Here is a 23,919-nt window from a genome sequence, read left to right on the forward strand (position 1 = left end):
CTTTGACATCGCTTTTTCATCCGAACAAGCCTGTACCTCCACGTACAGCGCAGAAATTCATTCGCTGGTCTATTTTCCTCTCGCAGTACCGCTACAATATTTTGTATCGGTCCACTGCTAAGCACGGAAACGCCGATGCGTTGTCCCGTTTGCCTGTTGCTGGGGATGGAGCATTCGATTCCTCCGATCTTGCTTGCCTGTTCATTGATTCGGAAACCGATGACGTGGTCGAATCGTTTCCGATTGATTTTCGTCGTGTAGCTACAGCCACAGCTGCTGACCCTGTCCTTGCTACCGTTTTGCGTTTTGTTGCTACTCAATGGCCCTTGTCAAAGTCACGGATCGAGGATCCGTTGGTTCGCCGATTTTTTGCTCACAAGGAGAGACTTTTTGTTCGACGTGGTGTTTTGATGTCGCGTTCTGATAATGATCAGTCCAGGGTCGCGGTCCCACGTTCGTTACAGTCCTATGTCTTACGGCTTCTCCACCAAGGACATTGAGGTATAGTGCGAACGAAACAACTTGCTCGTCAGCACTGTACTTAGTTCGGAATCGATGCTGCGATTACGAATATGTGCTCTTCTTGCATGGCGTGTGCCGAACAACAATCCGCTCCGCCGCGGAAATTCTTTGCATGGCCAAAAGCCACTTCCCCTTGGCAACGCTTACACATCGATTTTGCTGGTCCATTCTGAAATGCTCGATGCTTGGTTGTGGTAGATTCATTCAGTAATTTCCCTTTTGTTGTCAGGATGTCTTCCACGACGTCATCTGCCACCATCCAAGCGTTATCCGCTATCTTTTGCATTGAAGGTCTTCCACAGACTATTGTTTCCGACAATGGCCCACAATTCATGTCCGCAGAATTTCAGTCATTCTGCAAGGCCACTGGTATTCAACATCTGACGTCCGCGCCGTTTTCGCCTCAGTCAAACGGTGCCGCTGAACGATCGGTCCAGACTTTCAAGTCACAGATGTTGAAGTTGAAAGAGTCGCATTCTCGGGAGGACGCGTTGTTGCTCTTTTTGTCTTCGTATCGCTCTCAGCCCCGAGATGGTTGCTCGCCGGCTGAGTTGCTCCACGGTCGTCCTCATCGAACCTTGATGTCTTTGCTGCATCCGCCGCATCAGGTTCCTGTGCAGCGGCAGACTCCTGCTTTTGCACCAGGCGACGTTGTATGCTATCGCAACTATCGAGGTTCACGGCGTTGGCTCGCAGGGCGCATTCTTCGCTGCCTCGGCCGCGCGATGTATTTGGTTTTGGGGGCCTCTGGTGAGGTGCGTCGGCATCTCAATCAGCTGTGCCTCTGTCGTCGCACGGGTTCTGCCGCTCCCCGTCTGCTTTCAGCGACGGTGCCGTCCGGTCAGCGCCCTGGGGACCCGTCTACTGGCTCGCCTCATCCCCAGGTGTTACCGACGCTGCCTTCCATTTTGCCCCATGGCGACGCGCCGCCGCCGCCGCCTGTTCTCCCGCCGACGCCGCCCGCAGTGGACGCGTCGCTGCAGCCACCGGGCGCCTCCCTGGGTCACGCGCCGCCGATCGCTTCCCGTGACCAGCTGTCCTCCGCCATGGAACACTTGCATGCTCCGGACCACATGGGTCTTCGCGCGTCGGGTACCCCGACGCAATGGAGGTCGACCCTTCGGCCCCTCCTGTCTCTTTACGGGCGCATACACCGCATGATGGCGTGCACCCTGGACTAGGTTTTCAGGCGTTTCCTAGCTCCCCTCGGACCGAATGGCAGGGTGCGGGTGGCACAGCCTCGCCTGTTGTTAGGCTCCCCACCTCGTCGCATACGTCAACATGGGGTCCTCCCCACGGCGGGCGGAAGCCTTATAACACAACCGTACGCCGATTTGCGGGGGAGGAATGTGGTGTCACCGCCAGACACCATACTTGCTAGGTGGTAGCCTTTAAATCGGCCGCGGTCCGGTAGTATACGTCGGACCCGCGTGTCGCCACTATCAGTGATTGCAGACCGAGCGCCGCCACACGGCAGGTCTAGAGAGACGTCCTAGCACTCGCCCCAGTTGTACAGCCGACTTTTCTAGCGATGGTTCACTGACAAATTACGCTCTCATTTGCCGAGACGATAGTTAGCATAGCCTGCAGCTACGTCATTTGCTACGACCTAGCAAGGCGCCGTATTCAATTGATATTTATTATGTGAAGCATGTACCGTCAAGAGCGATGTACACCAATTATGGATTAAACTTAAGTATTCCAACATCTTCGTACTTTATTGCAATTCTCAAGACATTGTCCTGTTCCAGACCTCACGCCAGTCTGCGTGTAATTAAACCCGTGCATTTCGGCCTCCTCTAGCAACACGGTGTTGGCTCTTCTGCCAACACAGCACCACGCAAGGCTCAATTTGCTTGAATTGCTTAGCTATCTGAGAAAGCAGCATCGTAGGTACCCTATATTACAAGAGTGGACAGGACACCACATCAGTAAAGGGCAATAAATTTTTATTAATCTCGAAATGTGTAGAGAAGTTTTTGAGTTATTCTTTTTGCCTCAGTAAGCCGGGAGGAAAGAGTGACAAGGCGGCACAATTTGCCCTTCCCGTTTCTCGCTTCTTTATCAAAATGTAATCCACTGAGAGCATATCTATAGATATCATCTACTGGTCCACAGCATTATACACTACTGGCCATTAAAATTGCTACACCACGAAGATGACGTGCTACAGACGCGAAATTTAACCGACAGGAAGAAAATGCTGCGATATGCAAATGATTAGCTTTCCAGAGCATTCACACAACTTTGGCCCCGGTGGCGAGACCTACAACGTGCTGACATGAGGAAAGTTTCCAACCAATTTCTCATACACAAACAGCAGTTGACCGACGTTGCCAGGTGAAACGTTGTTGTGATGCCTCGTGTAAGGAGGAGAAATGCGTACCATCATGTTTCCTACTTTGATAAAGGTCGGATTGTAGCCTATCACGATTGCAGTTTATCGTATCGCGACATTGCTACTCGCGTTGGTCGAGCCAATGACTGTTAGCAGAATATGGAATCGGTGGATTCAGGAGGGTAATACGGAACGCCGTGCTGGATCCCAACGGCCACGTATCACTAGCAGTCGAGATGACAGGCATCTTATCCGCATGACTGTAACGGATCGTGCAGCCACGTTTCGATCCCTGAGTCAAGAAATGGGGACGTTTGCAAGACAATAACCATCTGCACGAACAGTTCGACGAAGTTTGCAGCAGCACGGATTATCAGCTCGGAGACCATGCCTGTGGCTACCCTTGACGCTGCATCACAGACCGGAGCGCCTACGATGGGGTACTCAACGACGAACCTGGCGACAGGAATGGCAAAACGTGATTTTTTCGGATGAATCCAGCTTCTGTTTACAGCATCATGATGGTCACTTCCGTGTTTGGCGACATCGCGGTGAACTCACATTGGAAGCGTGTATCCGTCATCGCCATACTGGCGTATCACCCGACGTGATGGTATGGGGTGCCATTGGTTACGCGTCTTGGTCACCTCTTGTTCGCATTGGCGGCACTTTGAACAGTGGACGTTACATTTCAGATGTGTTACGACCCGTGGCTCTACCATCCATTCGATCCCTGCAGAACCCTACATTTCAGCAAGATAATGGCTCTGAGCACTATGGGACTCAACTGCTGAGGTCATTAGTCCCCTAGAACTTAGAACTAGTTAAACCTAACTAACCTAAGGACATCACAAACATCCATGCCCGAGGCAGGATCCGAACCTGCGACCGTAGCGGTCTTGCGGTTCCAGACTGCAGCGCCTTTAACCGCACGGCCACTTCGGCCGGCAGCAAGATAATGCACGACCGCATGTTGCGGGTCCTGCACGGGCCTTTCTGTATACAGAAAATGTTTGACTGCTGCCCTGGCCAGCACATTCTCCAGATGTCTCACCAACTGAAAACGTCTGGCCAATGGTGGCCGAGCAACTGGCTGGTCACAATACGCCAGTCAGTACTCTTGGTGAACTGTGGTATCGTGTCGAAGCTGCATGGGCAGCTGTACCTGTACACGCCATCCAAGCTATGTTTGACTCAATGCCCAGGCCTACCAAGGCCGTTATTACGCCCAGAGCTGATTGATCTGGGTACTGATTTCTCAGTATCTACGTACCCAGATGGCGTGAATATGTGATCACATGTCAGTTCTAGTATAATATATTTGTCCAATGAATACCCGTTTATCATCTGCATTTCTTCTTGGTGTAGCAATTTTAATGGCCAGTAGTGTAAATACTGCCCACAGCGAGACTGAATGTGTCGCTTGGTGGCACTGCACGGGGGACCGCGAGAACGGTCGTGGCCCATATGTCACACCACTTGACAATGCAGGTGTTCAGAGGGCCGGCATCCGTCTCCGGTGAGGAACGAGTAACTACGATATGGCCGTGCCTGTTTAGCCGCCGACACTGAGCAAGCGGCTTTGAAGTAAAATGTCTCGCCTGTACGGGAATACACATAATGAATGTACGAGCACAGGTTATCGACACGTGGTTGATGATATATCGAAATTTGGGCCTGACCCTCAGTCGTGCAAGGATAGCCAAATGGTGGACCCACCGCCCAGCCGGGATGTGCCGGGTGTGCGACGAAACTGACTTGCAGACGTGATGTTTCCACGATTCCCTACAGTAACAGAAACAGTCTCTGACTGTGTGCAGCGGCCCCAGGCGCTCCGAAGGTTGATGACTGGTGATGTCCATTGCAATGATGACCGCCTGTTACTGGCCACCCGCTTCAAAAAGGTGATCCCAGCGGGCAAGATGGTCCTTTTAGTTCACATTTTCGGCGTAATTTTTGGCGTATGGCTCCCTTGATTTTGTTACTTCTTACATACACGACTAAATAATTTTAAAAAATTGTGCTGGTGCGCTTAAGTGGTGGAAGGGGACTGACATCGTGGCTGGGCCTCGGAATTCGACCCCTACCCGCCTTGCCTCCTGCAACCCGCAGCCGACTGAAAAAAAATAAAAGGTCGGTAGAGCACTTGCCCAAAAAAATTAAAGAAAAAAAATGGTAACGCGACCGGTCGCGATAAGCGGGAAATCGGGCCTGGAGTCCTGGTCCGCCACAAATTTTCATTGTCGTCATTCCATTCTACAGCTGATGGTTGTCCATATTCGCAACTGCGAATATATGTAACGAGCAACTACTTTAGACGAGTTTAACAATTGCTGACTCCGCCTTTAAATGTAGACAAGCTCTCGATATTTATTTATTTATTGTGAATTTAAAGACTGAGCCGTGTGTCGCTCATGTTCCCACCATCATCTATTTTAAACCCTGTTTTTAATGTACTTTCACCTCACTACGTTAATTTAAATTACTGGTGTCACTGAGTTGCTGCTTTGCCCAACTGTGAGCGGCGCTAGCAGCGCGTATCAATATATCCCCTCTCGCAGTATCGTTGCTCGACTGCTATTACTTCCCGGTCGTTGTCTGTCGTCAGTGGAGTTCGTGTCGCGAGTTCGGGCTGCCAGTCAGTTGGAACGCTTCTGGAGCGCTGTCCGGACCTGCTAGTCGGGGAGTTGCAATGCAGCACTGGTGCAGTCGGGTTGGCGCAGCAGTGATGTCTGTGTCGACATGGCTCGACCGACCATTGCCGCCACGCATTGCTTGAGCCGGGCCACGGTCTTGGTGGATCGTCGGTTGGTCGTCCTACCGGACAATGTGTTTTGGCTCGCTGATCGTTCATGAGTCGACTGCGTATGTGTGTGTGTGTGTGTGTTCATCGACTCCATATTTGTCTTCGTGCATGCTCAGTTACTGTTGGGTATCGTTCAGGTCTTCGTGGAAGTGTTTGTCAGATTGTATGTGTAGTTGCCGTCATTTCAACTGACAACTTGTTTTAAGTGTTGTCGGCATTCTGAGGGGAGTCGGTCGGCTGCTGCGGACCATGCAGGATATCACCGCGCGGTGCAGTTGGCTGGGTCAGCGGGGTGTCCCTGCACAGTGTCGGAGCGTGTGTGGAGCTGTCCGACCGCTACGAGCGTCGTGGTTCGCCGACTCAGGACTTCAAAGTTGAGTGGTGTTTTAAGTACCCACGTCCATTCATCTTGTGTGGTTCGTTTCTGTGGTTCACTGTTGGGGAGGTTTTCCTGTGAGCAACACTGAGTGTCTGTATTGCTGAAATTTAGTCGCCGTGCGGTGGAATTAACTATATTGGTTGACTACAATTCAAGTGCACCAGCGGAATCTTTCTACCTTGTGGCCGTTAGTGTTCCGGTTAGCTGCCCTGCCAGTAACGTAATTTCAGGCAGTGTCTTTTCCTCACCTGTTGTCGCTATCCAACACGGTATGTAGTTTTGACAGCTTAATACATATACATATTTGACTGTGGATAATTACGCCCGTAACATTTTGTGTTTGAATTCTGATGTACGATTGGTGGCAAGCAAGTCGTTTGTCGGTCGGTCCGTGGCTGTTCCTTGGTTGGGTTCTGATGGATTAAGTGCAGTTGGGCTCACCATCTGTCTCACCTAGTGAACGAGAGCAAATCGACCCCCTGGAGGCTTCTGGGGGCTGTCGTCTTTACTGGCTTTCTCACCGGTGTTTAATTGTCGCTTTATAATCTATCATAGCTAATGATTAAAAAAATTCTTGCTTTTACTTTGTTTTATGTAAGTAAGTTTGAGTGGATATTTGCTGAAAGGTTATTGCCGTTGTGTGGTTTCAGCTACTTAAAACTTAAGACGTATGGTTATACAGGGTGAGTCACCTAACGTTACCGCTGGATATATTTCGTAAACCACATCAAATACTGACGAACCGATTCCACAGACCGAACGTGAGGAGAGGGGCTAGTGGAATTGTTTAATACAAACCATACAAAAATGCACGGAAGTATGTTTTTTAACACAAACCTACGTTTTTTTAAATGGAACCCCGTTAGTTTTGTTAGCACATCTGAACATATAAACAAATACGTAATCAGTGCCGTTTGTTGCATTGTAAAATGTTAATTACATCCGGAGATATTGTAACCTAAAGTTGACGCTTGAGTACCACTCCGCCGCTATTCGATCGCGTGTATCGGAGAGCACCGAATTACTTAGGGATCCAAAGGGAACGGTGATGGACCTTAGGTACAGAAGAGACTGGAACAGCACATTACGTCCATATGCTAACACCTTTTTATTGGTCTTTTTCACTGACGCACATGTACATTACCATGAGGGGTGAGGTACACGTACACACGTGGTTTCCGTTTTCAATTAAGGAGTGGAATAGAGTGTGTCCCGACATGTCAGGCCAATAGATGTTCAATGTGGTAGCCATCATTTGCTGCACACAATTGCAATCTCTGGCGGAATGAATGTCGTACACTCCGCAGTACATCTGGTGTAATGTCGCCGCAGGCTGCCACAATACGTTGTTTCATATCCTCTGGAGTTGTAGGCACATCACGGGACACATTCTCCTTTAACGTAACCCACAGAAGGAAGTCCAGAGGTGCAAGATCAGGAGAACGGGCTGGCCAATTTATGCGTCCTCCACGTCCTATGGTAATGTACATGTGCGTCAGTGAAAAAGACCAATAAAAAGGTGTTAGCATGTGGACGTAATGTGCTGTTCCAGTCTCTTCTGTACCTAAGGTCCATCACCGTTCCCTTTTGGATCCCTACGTAATTCAGTGCTCTCCGATACACACGATCGAACAGCGGAGGAGTACTCAAGCGTCAACTTTAGGTTACAATATCTCCGGATGTAATTAACATTTTACAATGCAACAAACGGCACTGATTACGTATTTGTTTATATGTTCAGATGTGCTGACAAAACTAACGTGGTTCCATTTAAAAAACGTAGGTTTGTGTTAAAAAACATAGTTCCGTGCATTTTTGTATGGTTTGTATTAAACAATTCCACTAGCCCCTCTCCTCACGTTCGGTCTGTGGAATCGGTTCGTCAGTATTTGATGTGGTTTACGAAATATATCCAGTGGTAACGTTAGGTGACTCACCCTGTATATTTCTTTTTAAATTTCGGAAAATTAATTGTGGACCTTCAGCTTTGGAACCTTATTCTTAAAATTACCTTTCAAGCTTAAACATTGCGCCTTGGAACCTTATTCTTAAAATTACCTTTCAAGCTTAAACATTGCGGCCTTCTGCCTTTGAAAGGTTATCGTAATTTATTTTAAAATCTTGAAAATTTTATTGTGGGCCTTCAGCCGTTTGTATTGCATCTTGTTTATGTTTGTCCATCCAACCTTGACTTGAGGCTTTCAAACTAGCTGTGATATACATATATTTTAATTATTTTATTTGTAATTGTAACTGCGTGTTTTCAGTCACTTGAAATTTACCTTGTTGATTTTTAAGATTTTTTTTGTTTGGAGACCTTCAGCCGTGAAAGATTTGGAGTTTGAAACTGGTGGTTGTAAAAGTTCGGCTATGTGCCGCTTTGGTTGTAAATGTGTTATTAAATTACAATAAATTACAATTTTAAGGTTAAACTGACCCCAACCTTATTTGGCCCTTTCCACAATCCTAATCAACTGTTCTGCCCAGCGCGATTAGCGGGTGTATGAAAGACCTGTGACCTGATATTTTAAAAACAGGTCGTACATATTACAATTTTAATATGTAATTTTTTGTAGTTTTTTGTTTTTTATCTGTAACACTTGGCATAGAATAATAATTTTTAAAATAACAATAATTTGCGGTTGAAATAGAAATAAAATTTTGCTGTTTTAAGAAGAACGTAAATAGATGATAACAAAGGGGAGAGATGTGTTAGTGCGATTGTGGCTGGCGATGAATACTTCGGAATTGTTTTTTCGAGCTGTTTATGGCCCGTCACAACAAAACTTGATTTTTTTGTACGTAGACTGAACTGGCGAGCGAAAATTTGTACCGAGGCCGGAAATCGAAACAGGGTCTCCTGCTTACTAGATAGGTGCATTAGCCACTGAACCACTTTGGCACAGCAGTTTACATGACTGCACGGATTACCCTGGGATGCCCCCCACCTCGATCCAAATCCGTGGCAGAGCGGTTCTAAGCACTTCAGTCCGGAACCACGCTGCTGTTACGGTCGCAGGTTCGAATCCTGCGTCGGGCATGGATGTGTGTGACGTCCTTAGGTTAGTTAGGTTTAAGTAGTTCTAAGTCAAGGGACTGATGACCTCAGATGTTAAGTCCCATAGTGCGTAGAGCCATTTGAACCATTTTTGATCCAAATCCTCACTGCCGCCCCAGTCTACTTTGAAACTGGATCGAGGAGGGTGGTATACCAGGGTAATCCGTACAGTGGTGTGAACCGCTGTGCCAAGGTAGCTTAGGGCTAAGCTAACGCACCAGCGTAATAAGTCGGGGTCGTGGGTTAGATTCCCGACCTTGGTACAAACTTTCACTCGCCACTTCAGTGTGTATACATAAAATCATATCTGTATGAGACCAACAAAACCTCTGAAACTGTGTTGTTTCATTTCACAACGAAGTAGTTTATTGTTAGTAGTAGAGAAATACTGTCTCTAGTCCATGCATTAACATTAGGTACTCATCCACGTACAAGATTGGGTGCTTTCTTGGCTGGATTGGCAGCACCTTGCACCACATTTTCTCTACTGTCCTTAACTGTCAGTTCACTGGTAACTACGATTTGTCAGTGCATTTTGGCATGTTATAGCTGATTCATAATTCTAGGTGCATTATTTACTGCTACGTCTAATCTTCCTTCTCCTCCTGTTCCTCTTCAGTGTCACTATTGTCGCTGTCACTTTGGATGTCGCTGTCTACCCGCTGGAGATTGTCGTTACGTTGCATATAAGTATATCTGTCAAGTCGTGTCCGCAGGTACTCTTCATGTTTTGTTTTTTAAATAGAGCGCCCATTGTTCTTCGTCTCTTGTTGCTGTGTATATGTGCATGTCTGTTTCTGTGTAGTCTGAGTGTAGTGTATGTCTATTGTTTGCCTATTACCCGCAGGAGGCAGTGCGTTCTGGGGAGCCTTCTTCCCTACATTTGCATGAGTCTGTGTCAGACTCTGTGGGATAAGGTCTGTGTCTAGTTTAGAAATGTACCGTACCGCTGCTGCCGTCGATATATTTCATTCTCAACTGCTCCCTTACGTCAGAAAGTCGTGCACTCTACGTCCCTTATCACTTATGTTCCAGTCAACTTGCCACGTATCCTAACGCTGACTTTTAAGATGATGTGTAGTCTGTATCGGTGCATCACTTATTGTGTAACTTAACTAGTCTCCCAATCTTTAATCAGTATCTTGCAGCTCTGTATTTGATCGTGGTAGCTATAGGGCATATTCCGATCACACACTGTATATCCTCTAAGGTGGTGCAGAAGGCTCCTGATACCCTAATTCTCCGCCCTTGACTGAATGATGCTTTGTTGGTGACCAGGTTTAGTCTATGAGCCTTAGCGCTAGCTAAGAAGCTAAGTACTGATTCGAAGACCGCAAAGTGGTATGTCAGTATGACTGATAGTAGTAGCCTGTACTGTCCTGAATTTAGCCTCACCACTTTATGAAGCTTTTTTACTGCTTTTTCTGTTGTTAGCTTTATATGTTCTCGGAAATTCAGTTAATTGTTTATGTGTAACCTAAGACAGCGTGTAACATGTGCTCGTTTGCTGATTCTGTCCCCTACTTCAGCTGAAAGTTTTCTTTGGAGTGATCCTTTCAGTAATGTGTATATTGTTTGGTTTCTAGCTACCCCGAGTTCGTTGCTATGTCATCATTGTGTAATTTTTCGTACTATTCCACTGGCTTTCTCTTCTAGCTAGACTCTGTTTTTTGCACTGACTACCACTAACAGATCATCTACATAGACGACAATTCCGTCTTAACTGTTATTCCCATGTAGAAGTTGATGGGGCTGCAGATCGACCCTTGAGGACAGCCTTTGGTAATTCTTTTATTCTCGATAGCACACAAAAAAGTTCTTTAGTGGGTACCTTTTCGATTACATGTAGATTTCCCGTGAGCCCTGCATGAAGCCGAGCGTTCGCAAAGTGTGGCGGACAAACCGACTAGTGTGACGTCACATCATCGTTCTTGTGCCCATATTTCTTTTTGGCCCCGGTTACAGGCACGTGACGCATACAAGTGGAGAAGAGACGAATGGTAATGACTCTATTGATGGTATGTGTCACAACCCCCACTGACTTACCCACTTTGACGAAGGGCAGATGGTTATGACCTGGGATGTGGGAATGAGCATCTCGAAATGGCGATGCTGGTCGGCTGTTTACGTGAACTGTTCTGACCATGAGTGGAAGGTTGGTGAAAGTACGAGTAAGCTAGAAGGTGTTGCAAGTCCATGCCCTATCACAGAAAGTGCAAATTGGAGTCTTACCCGATCCATAATTCAGGAGAGGCGATGATTTGTGGCAGATCTGATGGGTGAGGACAGATCTGGCGCAAGCACAAGTGTTTTGGAACACACCGTTCACGCACACTGTTGTGTTGTCGAGTGGTGATTCCTAAAGCCGAATTGCTCCGGTCTTAGGGTGTCATTGGCGATGCAATGCCTAGTGATACGTTTTAATATTACCTTCTCAACAATCTTGCTGAGCGAACACAGCAGACTGATGGGACGGTAATTTTGTGGGAGGGAGTGGTCTTTCCCTGGCTTCCTGAACATCAGGGCCTTGGTCGCCTTCCAAAAGTCGGGGAAGTGTTGGTGATGGCATTCGTTAAGTGTGTGAGGTATTCTACGGCTTTATCCGTGAACTCCTGGAGGACACGGTTTTGAATGCCATCAGGCCCAGGGGTTTTTCTAGCGTTGGTGTGCTTGATAGCCCATGTGATTTCATTTGTGCTAGTACGTCTGATTTCGTTGCGCGAGGGCTGGGCTACAAGTCGTGTAATCTCCTGGTCCGTTTCAAGTGTGAATACTGGGTCTGAGGGAACCGGATTCGGCATGAAAGACGCTGCAAGTGTTGTGGCCATAAGTTCTGCCTTCTCCGTCGCGGAGTAGGCCGGGCCGTCTGGTCCTTGTAACGTGGGAATGTAATGTTTCTCCCTGGTGAAGTGTCTGGCCAGCTGCCACACGCCAGGACGTGTGGTATCTAGCCCAGCGAGTTTCTGTCCCCATTGCTCGTTTCTGAATGTTTGTATTTTATCCCGTATAATGCCCTGGAGTCTGTTGACGTGCAGTTTATAGAACGGGCGCATGGTACGCTGGCAGTATCTCCTGAGGCGGTTCCTCATTGAAATAAGGCCCAGGATCTCCTGCGGCAGGGCCGTCGAGTGTTGTCTTGGTGTTGTAAATAGAATGGCGTCAGTCACTGCGTCTTGGACGGCAGTTGTGAGAGCCTCCACAGCCTCATCGATTTGCTGTGTGTTGTTAATGTCGTGGGTGTCAGAAATGCGACTATCAAGCGTTTCCTTGAACGGTATCCAATTTGCGCGCTTGTAGTTAACCATCCTGCGTGGTTCGATGTCTTGCAGTGTCTCTTCCATGTGCAGTATTACAGGCATGTGGTCTGAGTCCAATTCGTTTTCAACTGTAAGGTTGAGTGTGCATGTGATGCCCTTTATGAGAGCTATGTCTAACACGTCTGGCCTATGTCGAACCTGTGTAGACACGAACGTGGGAACGTCCGGCCCAAGTATAATATAGTTTCGGCCTAGTGAGTGTTCGTATAGTTTCTTGCCGTTGGAGGTTCGTATTCGTGAGTCCCAATCGGGGTGTTTCGCATTTAGGTCTCCAGCGGCGATTACCCGCGGTGCTATGTTGAGTACTGTGCTGATATCGCGTGTTACTATGTTTTTAGGAGGATTGTATATCGATACCAGTGTGGTGTTGGCTCCGTTGAACTTGACCCTGACGGCCGTGGCCTCTAATCTTTCAAGCGCTGGGAGCTCGATGTTCGTGTGTTCTGTGTCTCTGTGTATGATGATTGCCGTGCCGCCTCCCATCCTGCCATCCTCTCGGTCGGTACCATAGACGCAACACCCTGGGATGTTTAGTTGTTTGCGAGGCGCAAGCCATTTCGGCTTTTTTGCTTGCGATCCCGTTGGCATTCCGAAACAGGATCTGTGAGTTTGTGTTAGCGTCTGCGTTTCGGGGCTGGTGTGGCGTATTATCCATGTAGTAGTGTAAAAAGTGGTGTGATAGTGGCTTGGAAGCTAGTCCAGTTGAGCGTGCTCGACATGAACTGCACGAAGAGTTGCGAGACACACCCCATTATCTTCGTGACTATTTCGGTGGTCGTGCGTCCGGGGAATAATGTTTCCATTATTCTCTGGAATGTTGACATAATGTTGGTCATGTCCGCCTGTTTGCTGTTGGGCGTGTTTGCGGCCGCTTGTTCCTGTGTTTGGTCTCGTGAGGGCTGGTCTGTGCGTCGGCTGTTCGTGTGACAGTTGTGGGGGCCTGTGTATTCTCTGTGGTGAGTGGGTGTGTTGTGTGGGTTTTCAAGTTTGTGTCGGGATTGTGTTCGTGAGTGTTGGTGTCCTGTTGCCTGTGTACTTGTTGTGGTGTGGTCGTGTTCCTCCTGTTGCGGCTGTTTCTCCTTCTCCTCCTCTGGCGCTGTGGTCGTCCCTGTGTAGGTGCGTCTTCTGTAGCCTGTGGTGGGCTGCAGTCCGCGATCTCAGGGGGTAGAGTGGTGTTGTTGCTTGTTTCGTGTGGTGTGCCTGGTGCTGGTGTGGTGTCAGGTGTTGTGTTTGTCTGTTGTGTGTCTGTTGCTGGGGGTGTTTGTTGTGCGTGTCCTGAACTCTGGGACTCCTCTGACCGTCCCGCGCTGCTGGGGCTGCCAGCGACCATTACAGCGGCGGATACTCCACTTCTTACTGGGCGCGGGGGCGGTTTCGGAACTATGATGGCGGTAGGTTTAGCGTGTTTGGCTATTTTGCGCCTCAGAGCTGCTTTGTATGCAATGCACCCTCTGTAGTTTGCCGGATGGGCAGCACCACAGTTGGCGCACTTGCGAGGTGCTGTATGGGGGAGTTTGCAGTGTTGGGTCGTGTGACCGCCAGCGCAAATGCGGCAGCGGGGTGCGAGACCGCATCTGATACCCGCGTGCGCAAAGCGCTGTGAGTTATGGCGTTGTTGGGTGGTGCGCGGCGTGTTGTAGATCTCTACATTGACGACCATGTGAAGAAACAACTTCAACTTCAACAGGTCGCGGGACTTGGCCGTGTCGGTCAATTCCGCAATGTAGTTGTGTGACGGTCTTGCTGTGCCGAACTCTGACATTCGGTTTACCCGAATGCACTCCCACCCGAGAGCAGAGAGTTCTTCGTGTACTGTGTCGGTCGGAGTTCATGCATCTATCCCCTTGATCACGTACTGCTGTGTCTTTTCAAGGACTGTTTTGTACGTGAAGTGCTCTACCTTCCTTTCTTTAAGAAAGTCCAGCAGATTTGAGTAATCTGACTTGTTTGCCACGTACAGTGCGGCGTGTTCCCCAGTGAGCTTTGAGTAGTATGTTGTGGGGTTGTGTTCCTTATTAAATTCCTTGTTTAGGATGACTGGTGGGAAGCCAGTCGCGTTATTGTTTGGGTTCTGCGTAGCTGCTTGTGTGTTTGTGGATGCTGCAGTCGCAGCGTTGTTTATGTTGGTCCCTGTGTTGCCTTTGTTGTTGATTTGCGGTGTGGTTGGAGTTGACAACGGCACTCGGCCGTTGCGTCGTGAGTTTGTGGGCTCACTTGTTTGTGCATTTGGCGGCTGTTTGCGTCTTGGGCCGACCTGCTACCACGGTCCGTCTTCTTCAGTGTTAACTGTGTCCTCCGTCGGCTCTGGCTCCGGTTCCGTCGGTGCCTGGGCCTCCAGAGGTGAAAGAGAGGGCATGTTCTTCGAGTTTTCAGCAGGCGCTTGTGTGTGGTGTGGGTGCTGCTGTCTGCGTGTGTTCACTGCCCATCAGCTCTGCGATCAGCTCTTGCTGTTCCGCAATCTGCTTGTCCTTCGAGGCAACCTGCTCTTGGAAGGTGGACAGTGGGGCGGAAATGATGGCGGGAGTAGCCGGCATTTCCGCCTCTTGGGCTGCAGCTTTGCTGCGGTTAAGTGGTGGGGAAGCACAGGAAAGATCGGACATTTTTGCTGTTTGGAGGAATTTTATTTGGATAGGGAAGGATGTACGACAATTCTGCTCTTTTTATGAAACGACAATATTTGCTTTTTCGGCGAAAGTGCGGTGTATCGTGTCCCTACGGAAGAGGGGTGTCCCTACGACCTATCTGCGCAGTGTGCAATGCGCGGCGCAAGAGAGCTCGGGTAGAAGAGAGCGGCCTACAGTGCGCGGGGTTATCCGACGTGAACGGGCCCCTGGCACTGAGATTACCCTACCAAATAATGGGAGAGTCCCGCTGGGGAGATTTGCAACCGAAGTTGCGGGAAGTTGAACCGAAACTCTTGCCGCTTAGCGCCCGGAAGCGTTAAGCGGCTTGCGCTAGTTCGTGCCGCTCAGAAGAGCGTCACCGGCAGCTACGCCAGTTGCAGAGAGCAGCGTTCCGCTCGGGTCGGCTGCTCGACTGCGAGTCGCATTTTAACAGGTTCAATTGTGTGCTTTATATACCGGCTCATCAAAAAGTCATTATAAAATTGAAAACTTAATAAACCACGGAATAATGTAGATAGAGATGTAAAAATTGACACAGATGCTTGGAATGACATGGGGTTTTATTAGAATAAAAAAAAAACAACAAAGTTCTTAAAATGTCCGACAGATGGTGCTGGACAGCTAAACGTCAGTGACTGCGCATGACAATCGTGTATAAAAGGAGCTGTAATGAGAGAGAGAATCAGTTGCGCCAGCAGTCGCAGCATGTTGACGTTACCTGAAAAGGCGCTTTTAGTGAAGCTGTATTATCAGAATGGGGAATGTGCTAGTTCATCGTTACTGTTCTATCGTCATAGGAAGGGGATTCGAACGAGTAAAGGTCCGTTGACAAATGTAGCTGTGGCGAGAATGATTTCGAAGTTCGAAGCCATGGGTTGTTTAGACGATAGACCCCGTAGTGGCCGACCGAGCACAAGACGTAATGCTGCTGAGACAGTTCGGGAAGAAATGGAGTCTGTAGCGGGTTCGTCTATGCACGGGGAAGTCAGCGCTCGTGCACTCGCACGTCGCACCGGCATTCCAAACACTACTGTTTGGTTGGCACTTAGGCGTACCCTCCGATGCTATCTGTACAAAATCCATCAGCATCGTGAACTGTTACCTGGCGATTTAGTGTTATATTGCTAGAGGAGGCCGAAATGCACGCTATAAGCTCACGCAGGATGGCGTGAGGTCTGAAACAGGATACGTAATGAATGCTATAAAGAAAAGTACGTAGCTTCTGGAATACTTAACTTTGATCCATCATTTGTATACATCGTTCTTGATGAGACATGCTTCATACGATAACTATCAATTGCTATGGCGCCTTGCTAGGTCGTAGCCATTAACTTAGCTGAAGGCTATTCTAACTATCTTCTCTGCAAATAAGCGAGGCTTCGTCAGTGTTGCATCGCTAGCTAAGTCGTCCGTACAACTGGGGCGAGTGCTAGTAAGTCTCTCGAGACCTGCCGTGTGGTGGCGCTCGGTCTGCGTTCACTGACAGTGGCGACACGCGGGTCCGACATGTACTAATGGACCGCGGCCGATTTAAAGCTACCACCTAGCAAGTGTGGTGTCTGGCGGTGACACCACATTTAGTGAAGCGGAGGGCATTTGCGGTGTGGGCGTTTCAAAAGATGGCGGAAGATGACGATTGGTTGAGTAACGTGTTGTGGACCGATGAAGCTCATTTCACGTTCTGAGGGTCTGTCAACGCCCACAACTGCAGAATTTGGGCTACCGAAAATCCTAGAACTGTCGTGGAAACTGCATTGCACGACGAGAAAGTCACGGTATGGGTTGGATTTACCACATCTACCGTTATCGAGCCTTTTTTCTTCGAGGAAACGCGTGATTCAGGTTTTGTAACTGCTACCGTGACGGGTGAGAGGTACGCCGATATATTACAGAATCGCATCATCCCCTGCCTGGCTGATAAACAGCTGCTGGATCCCCCCAGGGGGTCCACAACTCTTTTGTGGATATGTGCGTAGCGAGCACGGGACCCCGAGCTAATGTGGCCCTTCTTCCTTTCCGGGCTGCATACCTTCCTTTTCCGCATCCTTCCCCATCCCCTATCTTCGCCCCACCCCCCTTCACCATCGCCTCTTTCCTTCGCTTTCTCCCCCTCTGGGAGTATTTTTTTGTGCCTACGTCTGGAGACGGACGCTCGAAAATGTAACACATTCTTCGCTTTCTCTGCTTGCAAGTCTTCATCCTTCCCTTGTCCTTCTCTTTTCCTTACCTCTTCTCTTTACCCTTTTCTCTGCTGCAGCGTTTGAGACCTCTCTTCTTTCCTTTCCCTTTCTTTGTTTTTCCCTTTCTCTTTTTTCCTCCCTGTGTGTGTCTGAAGGCCGACACACACATTTCCATGCGTAGCCAGTGACAGGGTAACGCATAATTCCCCACCCCGGATAGACGGGTAGGACACGTATGTACCCCCTGGTAATGGCCAGGCCCAGGGAGGGGTGATTACCCGAGCTGATACCTTCCGAAAGTGCCCATTGGTCCCTCCGTCCGTTTCTCGGGAGGTGTCACCTGAAGTGTGAAAAATCACCTAAGGCGGGAGTGCCCTCAGAGAGGGCCCCCACAAGGGAGGAGCGCGCCATCGGAGACGCCGGTAATCATGGTGGATACTTCCGCAATGGTTTCCTCATCTTCTACTACGTCTGCTCACAAGCGTAAGTTCAATGAGTCTCAGCCACAGACAGTTCTTCCATCGTTTCCACAGTTCCTTGTTGTTTCTCGGTCTGACGAAGGTCAAGACTTCTCCACGGTCAACCCTTTCATTACTCAGAAAGGTGTCGACGCAATTTCAGGTCCTGTAAAGTCTTGTTCCAGATTACGAAATGGCTCCTTGTTGTTAGAAACAGTCAGTGCCCTCCAGGCACAAAAATTTCTGCGTACTTCACTGCTACACACCTTCCCTGTCTAGGTGGAAGTACACCGCACTTTAAATTCCTCACGTGGGGTCGTTTATACACGCTCCCCTGTTGGATTGTCCGATGGGGAAATTCAGCACGCCCTGTCTGACCAGGGCGTAACGGCTGTTCATAGAGTCATGGAAAGGGGTGACACGAACATTGTTCCAACCCGTACTGTCTTCTTGCATTTGACAGAGTTCAAGTCCCATCGAACATAAAAGCGGGCTATGAGATAATTTCCATTCGCCCTTATATCCCAAACCCTACGCGTTGCTATTGGTGTCAGTGGTTCAATCATACCAGCCAGTCCTGTTCCAATCCGGCCAAATGTGTTACGTGTGGCAAGGATGCACATGAGGGTGCTTGTCTACCTCCATCCCCTCGTTGCATCAACTGTATGGGTGACCACGCTGCTTCCTCTAGAGATTGCCCCATTTTTAAAGACGAAAAGGTGTCGACCTTTGCTGCTCGAAAATTATTCGCCAGTCGAAAGCCCACTGTGCCTCAGACAGGTAAAAACAGCACTGTCCTTGCCTCTCCTCCGCCAACAAAGGAGGCAGCCATGCAGACTTGTGATCTCACCTTTAGTGCCATGGTCATCAGATCGGCCAGCACAAAGATCGCCCGTTCACCCTCCCCACTTTCGCCTGTTAACTCTATGGCTCACCCTTCATCAGGGTCTGCTAAATCTCGAGCCCAAAAGTCAGACACCCAGACTTCCAAAAAAGAGCCTACCCGTGAAGATTTCTTTACATACCCCAACTTCACAACCATCGGTTCCTCCTTCATCTAAACATCCTGTTTCCAAGAAGGCTAATAAGAAACCAAGTTCCTCTCCTTCTCCACCACAGCGTGTCTCATCTACAGCACCACCTGGCGGTAGCCGCCCTCGGCCGTCTTCTGTGTCACCGAGGCGCACTGCTGGCGGCCGATCAACCGGCCGATCGCTGGTGGCAGGAGCTGCTCCTGAACAACCTATGGATCAGGATCTTCTGCCTTCGGCTGAATGCCATTCCACGCTCTCGGTCGCAAGCTCTGAGCAGTCATCGATCATATTCTTCCATTTTCTGTCCACCCTATGTCATTATCCATTGGAATATTCGCGGCATTCGAGCCAATCTGGATGAATTGTCTAGCCTCTTACGATCATACTCGCCGGTCATCTTCTGTCTTCAGGAAACAAAGCTGCGTCCCCACGACCGCTTTGTTTTCCCCCATTTTCAGTCCGTCCGATTTGATCTCCCCTCTGTTGAAGGCACTCCAGCACATGGAGGGCTCATGATTCTTCTCCATGATACTGTCCATTATCACCCAGTCCCCTAAAACACTTCCTTACAAGCTGTCGCTGTCCGTCTTCCGCTTTCTGGACACACCTTATCTCTTTGTACTGTATACATTCCATCGTCCACACCAATGGCACGAGCTGATCTCCTTCATCTTCTTGGTCAGCTTCCACCCCCCTATTTGCTGGTTGGGGACTTCAATGCCCACCACCCGCTTTGGGGATCTCCGCATCCTTGTCTGCGTGGCTCACTATTGATAGACGTCTTCCACCAAGCGGATCTTGTTTGCCTCAACACTGGAGACCCTACGTTTTTGTCTGCCTCCACGACAAATTTCTCTCATTTGGACCTTTCAGTCGGTACTGTTTTGCTAGCTCGGCGCTTCGAATGGTTCGCTCTAGCTGATACACACTCGAGTGACCAGTTTCCATGTATCCTTCGATTGCAGCCACAACTGCCATATATGCGCCCGCGACGCTGGAAGTTTGCCCAAGCCGACTGGACACTTTTTTCGTCTCTAGCGACATTCGATGACCGTCACTTCCCCAGCGTCGACGATGAGGTCACTCATATTACAGACGTTATTCTTACAGCTGCGGAACGTTCAATACCTCGCACCTCCGAATTTCCCCGGCGCCCCCCAGTTCCTTGGTGGAACGAGGCGTGCCGTGACGCAATACGTGAGCGGCGACGTGCTCTTCGTGTTTTCCGACACCATCCTACTTTGGCCAACTGTGTCCGCTATAAGCAGTTCCGTGCCCGATGCCGTCGCGTCATCCGCGATAGCAAGAAGGCAACCTGGGACTTCTTTACTTGCTCATTTAACACCTTCACTCCCTCCTCGGAAGTTTGGAGTCGGATTCGTCGGTTATCTGGAGCGCCTAGTTTCTCCCCGGTCTCTGGGCTCACTGTCGCGCATGATAAATTAGTGGACCCCATCGCAATTTCTAGCTCATTGGGTCAACACTTTGCTGAGATTTCGAGCTCTTCAAATTACCCTCCAGCGTTTCGCCCGAAGAAACGTGCAGCGAAAGTGCAACCTCTTGCCTTCTCCTCTCAAAATCGCGAAAGCTACAATACTGTTTTCTCCATGCGGGAACTCCAACATGCGCTCTCTTCTTCTCGCTCTTCCGCCCCAGGACCGGATGGTATCCACATACCATAGTCTGCGTTACCTCCTTCGCCTTTATAATCGAATTTGGACCGACAGTACTTTCCCCAGACGATGGCGGGAAGCTATCGTCGTTCCTGTTCCGAAACCTGGAAAGGACAAACATCTCCCCTCTACCTATCGCCCCATTTTTCTCAAAAGTAGTGTATGTAAGGTTTTGGAGCGTATGGTGAATTCCCGTTTAGCCTGGTGGCTGGAGTCCCGCAGTCTTTTAACACCTGCCCAATGCGGTTTCCGAAAGCATCGTTCTGCAGTTGACCATCTTGTTGCTCTCTCCACTTATATCATGAACAATTTTCTACGGAAACGCCAAACAGTAGCGATATTTTTTGATCTGGAGAGAGCATACGATACCTGTTGGAGGACAGGCATCCTCCGTACACTGTTTTCTTGGGGCTTTCGAGGTCGGCTGCCCATTTTTCTTCGTGAATCTATGGCAGAGCGAACATTTAAAGTGCGGGTGAACACTACTCTCTCCCGTACCTTCTCCCAAGAAAACGGGGTACCCCAGGGCTCCGTGCTAAGTGTTGTACTGTTTGCCAATGCCATAAATCCAATTATGGATTGTCTCCTTCCTGATGTCTCGGGCTCCCTCTTTGTGGACAATTTTGCGATCTACTACAGCTCTCAACGGACAAGCCTTCTTGAACGACGTCTTCAAGGATGTCTCGATCGCCTCCACTCTTGGACTATGGAAACAGGCTTCCGCTTTCCTCCCAGTAAGACCGTTTGCGTTAATTTTTGGCGTCGTACGGAGTTTCTTCCGCCTCCCTTACATCTAGGCCCTGTCAACCTTCCGTCCACGGATGTCTCAAAATTCTTGGGTCTTATGTTTGACAGAAAACTGTGCTGGTCCTCCCACGTTTCCTATCTTTCGGCTCGCTGTCTGCGATCCATCAACACCCTCCGTGTCCTGAATGGCACCTCCTGGGGAGCGGACAGAGTGGTCCTTCTCCGCCTCTATCGCGCCTTAGTGCGCTCGAAATTGGACTATGGCAGCATAGTTTACTCCTCTGCTCGGTCGTCTGTTCTTCGGCGTCTCGACTCTATCCACCACCGTGGATTACGTTTAGTGTCTGGAGCTTTTTACACCAGCCCTGTGGAAAGCCTTTATGCTGAGACTGCTGAACCTCCGCTGTCCAGTCGGCGAGGTGTCCTTTTGAGTCGTTATGCTAGCCATCTGTCTTCTATGTCTGCAAATCCGGGCCATGACATTTTTTTCGACGCCTCCTTGGATTTAGGGTATGCTGGCCGCCCTTCCTCCCTACTACCACCGGGAGTCCGCTTCCGTCAACTGCTCCATTCTCTTTCCTTCCACTTTCCTAAAACTTTCTTAACAACTTGGGGTACAGCACCACCTTGGCCCCGGCCCCGGACCTGCCTGCTCCGTGACCTTTGTCAGTTTCCCAAGGATGGTACCCCTTCTCTTGTTTATCGTCGGGCATTTGCTGCTCTCTGCACACAAATGAAGGTTGCCACATTTATTTACACTGATGGCTCAAAAACATCGCTTGGTGTAGGGAGTGCCTATATTGTTGGCGACGCCCCAAATCAATTTCGGCTTCCCAACCCATGTTCAGTTTACACTGCGGAGCTTTACGCTGTTCTCCAGGCTGTCCAATACATCCGTCGCCATCAGCGGATACAGTATGTTATCTGCTCAGACTCTCTCAGCTCTCTCCTCAGTCTCGAAGCTCTCTACCCCGTCCACCCTCTGGTCCACTGGATTCAGGACTGCCTCCACTTGCTCCACTTGGGGGGCGTCTCTGTGGCGTTCAAAAATGGTTCAAATGGCTCTGAGCACTATGGGACTTAACATCTATGGTCATCAGTCCCCTAGAACTTAGAACTACTTAAACCTAACTAATCTAAGGACAGCACACAACACCCAGTCATCACGAGGCAGAGAAAATCCCTGTCCCCGCCGGGAATCGAACCCGGGAACCCGGGCGCGGGAAGCAAGAACGCTACCGCACGACCACGAGCTGCGGACTCTGTGGCGTTCCTCTGGATCCCAGGACATGTTGGTATCTGTGGAAATGAGGCGACCGATATAGCGGCCAAGGCTGATGTCTCTCTTCTTCAGCCAGCTATTCGCATGATTCCCTTCACCGATCTACGGAATGTTTTATGTCGTCGTGTTGCTGTTTTATGGCACGCACATTGGTCAACACTTCCCAATAATTAATTGCGGGATATGAAAGCTCTTCCCTGTGCTTGGACCTTTTCCTCCCGAACTCTTCGTCAGGAGGAGGTAATTTTAACTAGACTCCGGATAGGGCACTGTCTTTTTAGCCATCGACATCTTTTAAGCGGCGATCCTCTCCCACTCTGTCCCCACTGCTCTCAACTGTGGACGGTGAGACACCTTTTACTTGAGTGCCCCTATTTTACTCCGTTCGCGCCCGTCTACAGCTGTCGCCTGATATATCTTCCATTTTAGCAGATGACACGTGTTCAGCCGATCGTGTTCTCGAATTCATTAGTGCCAGTGAGATGGCGTCAGTCATTTGAAGCTCTTTTTGTGGACAAACAGCCCCCCTTCTATAGAGGTTTTTTTAAACTTTCCTTCTGTTTTTGGTTTCCCCACTTTTTTGAGTTTTGCTCCCATTGCTGCTGGTTTCCAGTTTCGTTTTTTTAGCTTTTTCTAAGTCTCAGACCGGGCGCTAATGACCATAGCAATTTTGCGCCCTAAAAGCATAACAAAAAAAAATCGACTTTACAGTATGATGTTTGAGCCCACTGCCTACATTACAGTCACAAGATGTGGTGAGTTTTGACCAGTTTTCTTTTGAGTGTTGGGCGTTTTCTTTCTTTTTTGTATTTTTGAGTATGGCTCATGGCAAACCATTGTAGATGTTTGGCGTGGGCATAGTTTTTTTTGTAGTCAGTTTATGTGTTAATGTATTTCGGGCAGCAAGATTTGATATTTTTTGTGGCATTTAATTACTTTTGTATTGGTTTGAGTATGATGTTACTTAGTATGATGATACTGAGGTGAAGAGAGTCAGGTTATTTTTGTATTTAATTGTTTTGTTTCGGCATTAACGGGGAATGAAAGCAACAGAATGGCAGAGTCAGGAACACAAGGTGTGTTGGAACCAGAAGCGGTACGGATTTTGTTGGAAAAGGTAGCACAATTTCAGCAGACAGTACGCAGTTGAGAAATGAATTAGCATCTAGAATTTAGCAGGAAACCGCATCGGATCAGTCGTTGTTGCCTAGGATGCCACAGCAGGAGATTGATCAAGCTGCCAGGAGTTTGATTATTCCATTTTCTGGGAAGGCATCTGAGGATGTGAGTTTGTTTGTGGAGGACTGGGAAACTTCAGCTGAGGTGAATGGTTGGTCGGATGAACAGTTGTTACATGTAGCCAAGATTAGATTGACGGGTAAAGACAAGGCATATGTAAGGAAGGAAGGACAGTTTAAGCAGTTGATGGAGGGGCTTTTACAAAGGTACAAGAAAGAGAACAGCATTTGGTACTTTAGGGAGAGATTGAGTACAATGACGA

Source organism: Schistocerca serialis, chromosome 8, assembly GCF_023864345.2.
Source record: "Schistocerca serialis cubense isolate TAMUIC-IGC-003099 chromosome 8, iqSchSeri2.2, whole genome shotgun sequence".
Taxonomy (NCBI): Eukaryota; Metazoa; Arthropoda; class Insecta; order Orthoptera; family Acrididae; genus Schistocerca; species Schistocerca serialis.